This window comes from Mytilus galloprovincialis, chromosome 1 (assembly GCF_965363235.1).
Source record: "Mytilus galloprovincialis chromosome 1, xbMytGall1.hap1.1, whole genome shotgun sequence".
NCBI classification, from domain to species: domain Eukaryota; kingdom Metazoa; phylum Mollusca; class Bivalvia; order Mytilida; family Mytilidae; genus Mytilus; species Mytilus galloprovincialis.
In genome coordinates, this window is record NC_134838.1 from 78,058,652 (window position 1) to 78,065,372 (window position 6,721).

Sequence of the window (6,721 nt, forward strand, 5' to 3'; positions counted from 1 at the left end):
CGACTTTAAGCTGAAAATGTCACTATTTTCTGTATATACATGTATCAATACAAAATAGTCTAAAATGTATGATTTTTTAAGATTCCTGTAATTCTCTTATATGCCGATTACCAATCAATTTAATTTTTGTATTTCCAATTTACATATCATAGGGATCATCTATGCAAAGTTTGAAAAAAAATATATTATTTTTGTTAAAGACACCCATACTACTTTAATTTACTTGAGATCAATTGAGAATGGAAATGGGGGATGTAACAAAGAGACACCATCCCGACCAAAGAGCAGAAACATCCTCTGCTTCATATCCTGATTCTTTTTTCCCCGATTGTAAAATCGTCGAATAGAATTGATCACCGAATTTGAACTTACACCGAGGAACCATGTGGTTACCATATGCTGAGGGGGATTTGTTAACCATTCCGAAAAACCATAATGTTCGTGTAGTTTATTTTTTTGTTTTATTTTGTAGAATAATGTTGTTCTGTTTGGATGTAACTAATGCATGTAATTCCTATAAAGAACTTCAGACATGTGTAAATATTGTATTAGTTTGTACAAGTTCGAGGCTCGCATTTAGATTTTGAAGTCTTTATGTCAAATTTTTTTTATATATTGAAGTCAGCAATTTAGATCTATGTTATTAAGTGGTCGATTTATATTTTTATCAATAGCAATCAATACCACATCTCCTTATAAAAACAGTGAGAGTATTTCATACACTTAGGGTGTTTATTCCCAATCTAAATATTTTGACTTTTGTTATCTGTGTTACCATGGTTGTGTTTAGTCTTGAAACAAAGTCCTAAAACTCACTTTTCGTTACCCGGAAACAAAGAAATGAAAGGACCTTCATATCAACCAAGATTAAAAATGACTCCACCGCAAATTAAAAAAAATAAATAGTACTTTATTCTTTCAGCCACACCATACAATCAAGAATAACTAAATAATATATGTGTTTGTCAATTTTTAAAGTTATTATTTGCCTAATTAGATACTTAATATAGAAATTAGAATAAACCATTCATTGACGTACATCCCTCTCTGTAATATATCTGTATGTCTGTAATGAAAGCAGATCCATATGAAATATTAAACATCCACCATGCTGTTCTTCGATTGTAACTAGTGTGTGTACAACTCTTAGTGCTCCATGTATTTGATTTGGGTTCGTCAATTGCATTTTGGGCTCCAGCTCCATAATCTATGGAACTTTGTATAGCATTTCCAAATGGTGTTAGGTTCACTAAAAAAAAACAGTTTAGTATTTATACAATCATTTAAAATGTTGCTCATAATAATAAAAAAAACCTTAATGTTTGACAGAAAATTGTGATGTGAAACCCCTTGAATATTTGAATAGTTTGAAATATTGATTTGAGCAAATATACGTACACTTTATCATGCAGTTTTTGACAAACGCAAATTACATGTATTTCATTAGGTTGCAACCGTTACGTTCGAATGATGTTAAATAAGGCGAAAACAGACAATGCTATGGATAAAAACAAAAACGACAAAGATGCAAACAGTACAAGGTAAACACTCGAAACAAAGAAAACTGACGATTGAGCAACACAAAACTGCAATACGAAACTTACTTAAAACCGGGGGTTTTCTCGGGTGCTCCGGAAGCGGAGAGATAAACAGAACCTTCTCCACATGTGGCATCCGTCATGTGACTCATATATGTTCAAATTATTTGATACGTTTTATTCTAAGATCAAATGCAAGGAAAAGAGGACGGAGTTGTGGTAACGACAATTGACACATATCTTTTGTAATCTGTGAAACCGATATTCCGTAACGACCAACCAACTCGTGATGGATTCCGTAAAATTTGCGAAGGGATGATTTCAATTTCAACACTTGGAACTCGCAATTTGATAGCTTATTTGTAAGCAGCAACCCTCGTAAATTAAATAGATACATTTGAACATTGATGCTTTAAATGAATTGTGTTCCGAGGGTTACAAAAACGTTCTCAAATACGTTCAACTGCCAAGTTTAAGATTTAGTATATCTTTCTATAACTAATATACTACATTTTTAATGTAGCTCAAACTAAAATAACGAATTATTGACAATTTTCAATTTACGGTCCTGTTCTCAATTGTAACAATTATTATTACAGTTTATATGCACATTTTTAAATATGTTGTCGGAAGATATTCATAATTTTACCCCTAAGAAGGCCCTAGGGAAAGATGTTTTTGCCACTTTCATATAGTCTCAATTAATTTCAGTATATTCTTAGAGAAACAAACGACGTACATTTGTATTTACAAACAACAAATTAAAGAATTTTTAAAATTGACTTAAAAATTCAGTATAAAGTTTTCAAGTACTCTTCCTATTGTCTGTGAAAACAGAGAAGCAACAGGTCAAATATACTGTAGATGAATTTTTTCTGAGTAGATCAACGAGTGAATTACTTTTTTTAGAGTTTTTATTCATCGTTTATTTACACTTCAGTGAAACGATTTAAAAAACGAAAGATTTAGGGAGCATTATTAATAATAAACAACAAAACAACTTACTTTGTGCTGTTACTGTCAACGCAACAGTTACGTGGATGAGTAACACATATAACATAATATGGTATCTGTACTGTAGTAAGGCCAATCCGAACTAGTTATCTGCTAAAAAAATGTTATTATCGAAAATTAACAACAACTGACAAAATACGAATCCGTTATTGACCTATTTATAATTAAACATGATCACGAAGATGATAAATTTTAAACATATTATATCAAAATCTGACATATACATGTACATCTTATCTTTAAACCTCAAAATATATTTAAAGTGTTGTTGGAAGAATTTTGTAAAATATTGAATGACTGGAGAATTTCAGCAAAAGTGTCATAAGTCATAGGTTATTGGGGACAGGAAAATGGATCCCTCCTCCTTTATTTCCGAAATTCCCACTTTTTTGGTTTTCTATCAATTTCAATATGAACATACATTTAGTAATGTGACATACCGAATTACACTATTTACCGGATTTGTTATCACATAAGCAAAAAATTGCAATATGTGGAGCAGGATCTGCGTACCCTTCCGGAGCACCTGAGATCACCCCTAGTTTTTGGTGGGGTTCGTGTTGTTTATTCTTTAGTTTTCTATGTTGTGTCATGTGTACTATTGTTTGTCTGTTTGTCTTTTTCATTTTTAGCCATGGCGTTGTCAGTTTATTTTCGATTTATGAGTTTGACTGTCCCTTTGGTATCTTTCGTCCCTCTTTTTTAGTATGTTATGAACATTTAAGTAAGAAGCCTGTAATGGAAGTGGTTGTCGTTAGTTTATGTGTTACATATTTGTTTTTCGTTCATTTTTTGTACATAAATAAGGCCGCTAGTTTTCGCGTTTGAATTATTTTACATTGTCATTTCGGGGCTGAGTATGCGGTATGGGCTTTGCTCGTTGTTGAAGTCCCTACGGTGACTTTTATTTGTTAATGTCTGTATCATTTTGGTTTCTTGTGGAGAGTTGTCAACATGGCAATCCACATCTTCTTTTTTTTTTGTAATCAATGAATTTTGTATAAGATATAATGACTGGAGAATTTCAGAAAAGGTGTCAAAAGTTCACATGAATAATTTTAGCGCTTATCTGTATATTATGAACATTCATTACTATATAAATAAAATGTATTTTAATACTTTCAATTCTAAGTTTTCTAATCGATCCAAGGTGGTCATTGATATAGTATACATACTCTCTCTATTTAATAAACTCTGTGACCGCCGTGGATAGTAAACTTGAAAATGATAGCAGATAGAATTCTGAAAATACACTTTATTCGTAGTATATGTATGTTCAAAGTATACATAAAAACGCAAACCGGAAGTCTAATCTGACTTAAAATTTTGTCCAATGACGGGACAATATCCGGATGCCTTTTTTTTCTCGTTTTACTCCCAAAATAATTCAATCTGAATGATCATATGAATGGATGAAAAATGCGACTATGCACTGAACCTTATAGGACACAGAGGCGTATTGATTAATTTATTGTGGACAGAAGAGAAGCGACACACAAAATGAGGTCTTCTCGTTTAATAGTATAGATTCCGTATAAAACGATAGCTATAAACAAATAAGAGTAATGTTCAGGCTCTCTCTTTTATAATGTTATAAGATGACGAAATGACGACATAAACAATACATTATCAAAACATTTAAATCGGAGAACTTTTGTTTCAGAAAAGTGATAGAGTTTATGTTTGACTTAGTCATCTAAAGATGTTAAATTACTTATTTACCTTGAGTGAATAATAGCTACCGTATCATCCTGTTAGGTCAAAAGTCATACAAGGAAATATTTTAATTAACTGAATACCTAGAAACATTCAATTATTTGATTCACTGTTAAACTTAAAATAAAATAAAAATTACCGTTAAACCACTTGATACATTTGAAAAGAATTGACAGGAAGCTAGAAGATTTTTATCAGTTTAATTGTGAAAAACATTTGAGTGGTTTTATAGAAATGGGTTGTTATATCAAAATTGCACTGTCATTTTAATTTAAATTTATGAGTTCACAGCGGAATTTCTGTAAAAAGAGAACCAATTATTAATCTTAATCCTCGCTGAACTCATAACTAAGGGATATAGAGTCTAGAAATACACTGTGTTCAGTGATATACAAATCAGAGAAATAAACACCCCTAAATATTTAAAATAAAGTTCAAGGCAATAGTAGGAGTACTTGTTCTGAACTTGTGAGACGATACTTTATAAAATTTATTAAAATTAAGATATGAAAAACGAAGATGTGGTATGATTGCAAATGAGACAACTCTCCACAAGAGACCGAAATTACACACAAATCAACAACTATAGGTCATCGTACAGCCTTCATCAATGAGCAAAGCCCATACCGCATAGTCAGCTATTAAAGGTCCAGAAATGACAATGTAAAACAATCCAAACGAGAAAACTCACGGCCTTATACATTTATGTACAAAAAAGAATGAAAAACAAATAGGTAACACATAAAAACGACAACCACTGAATTACAGGCTATTTTGTAAGAATATTGAATTAAATTGATACACAGTGTGAAACGGATCTTTTAGTGTTTTTTTTTTTTTTTAGATATTTGGTCATCCAGGCGATTGAAAATTAGAGTCCCGACATTCGTAAAATAGACAAGAAGGTAAAACGAAAGTTAAATGAACTCAAATGTTACATTATAACGTTTTGCTTCAATATTATGCATCTAACACATTCTGTATGAACCAATAAATTAATAAAAACGATATATGCATTCACACGTTTTCTCAAAACGGTGGAGCTCCGTGTAAATCGATTTATAGGCCAAACAGCGATTTGTTATTTTGGGTTTCTAGTGTTTACATTATCGGACATGTGAATATTTATAACACTCAAGTATACGTAGTAAATGCTTTATATATTTCATAGCTGTTTTCCATTTCAGCCACGTAAACGATTCGTTCATTGAAAATTTTAAATTTATAAACTAATTACACAGTTGAAAGTGTTACTCCTGCTTACATGTTTTTATATCAATTGATGCAGTCTGCATTTACGGATTTAAGAGAGAGTCTGGTGGTCAAAACTCTCCTTTTTAAAACGACTGGAATCGCGTCTGGTCTGATATCGTTCGTGATAGGATTTAATGATAAACTGAATTTTTCTAGTTTTTTTTATGCTGCAATGTAACACCATTGTCCTAGGTTAGGATGATATTTTAGCGCACAACTTTTTTTTTTTTAACTCCGCCACATTCTGTGTGTGCCTGTACAAAGGCAGAAACCTTTAGTTCAGTTCTTGTAGTTGGTTCATGGCTGTTATTTTGGACTTTCAAAAATTGTTTAGTTATCAAGTATGAAGTTATTTGTGTCAATTGAATTGTTTCATATTGTCAAGTCGGAACCTCTTATAGCCGACTATACGGTGTTGGTTTTTCTAGTTGTTGCCGGCATGAGGGTTGACTATTTTTGTCATCAGATACTTCATTTGAACTTTTCGTGGACAACTGACTCATTTGCATTCATACCACATCTCATTATTTTTATGTTAAAGATAGGAATGAGCATTGAAAAAATATTGTCCTGTTACTATTGAGTTGCGTGTCGTTCATTCGTCTGATGTTATATTTATGATTATTGACAAGTTTTAACGACTTTCATTTTGAAAAAATAAAAATAGATTGAATAATTTTGAGTTTTCTCTGTCTTTCAGATAACAACTAAGACTCCGACTCTTCGTACACTTGTTTTTGTATATGAGTTTTGCACAACCAATAGCTACATGTATACTATATCTTGTCGGAAACATATATATCAGGTTTGTTGACATGTAACAGTTTGATTTGTTAATGATCACCATTCCACATTCGAATGTATATACCAAGTTAGAATATCCCGCTCTTTCGATGAAACATTATTTGTTAGATTGTTTATATAAATTTAATTTCATTACATGTTTGTTTAATTTTCATACATTCTTTTGATTGCCTAAAAGCAACATTGCGCCATTCTGAAATTTACTTCCATTTCGCAATTAAATGCAACATGTATATTAAGACACGAGCTTCAAAATTAAAGTGCAAAGGTAAATATTAGACAATCTTGATAGAAATCGTGTACGGAAGCGATTCATTTTAAACATGTGCTCAGTGTCAACGCTTTAACACCCCTTTAAAATTGCCAAAAGATTCATTTAATACTTATACCTACAT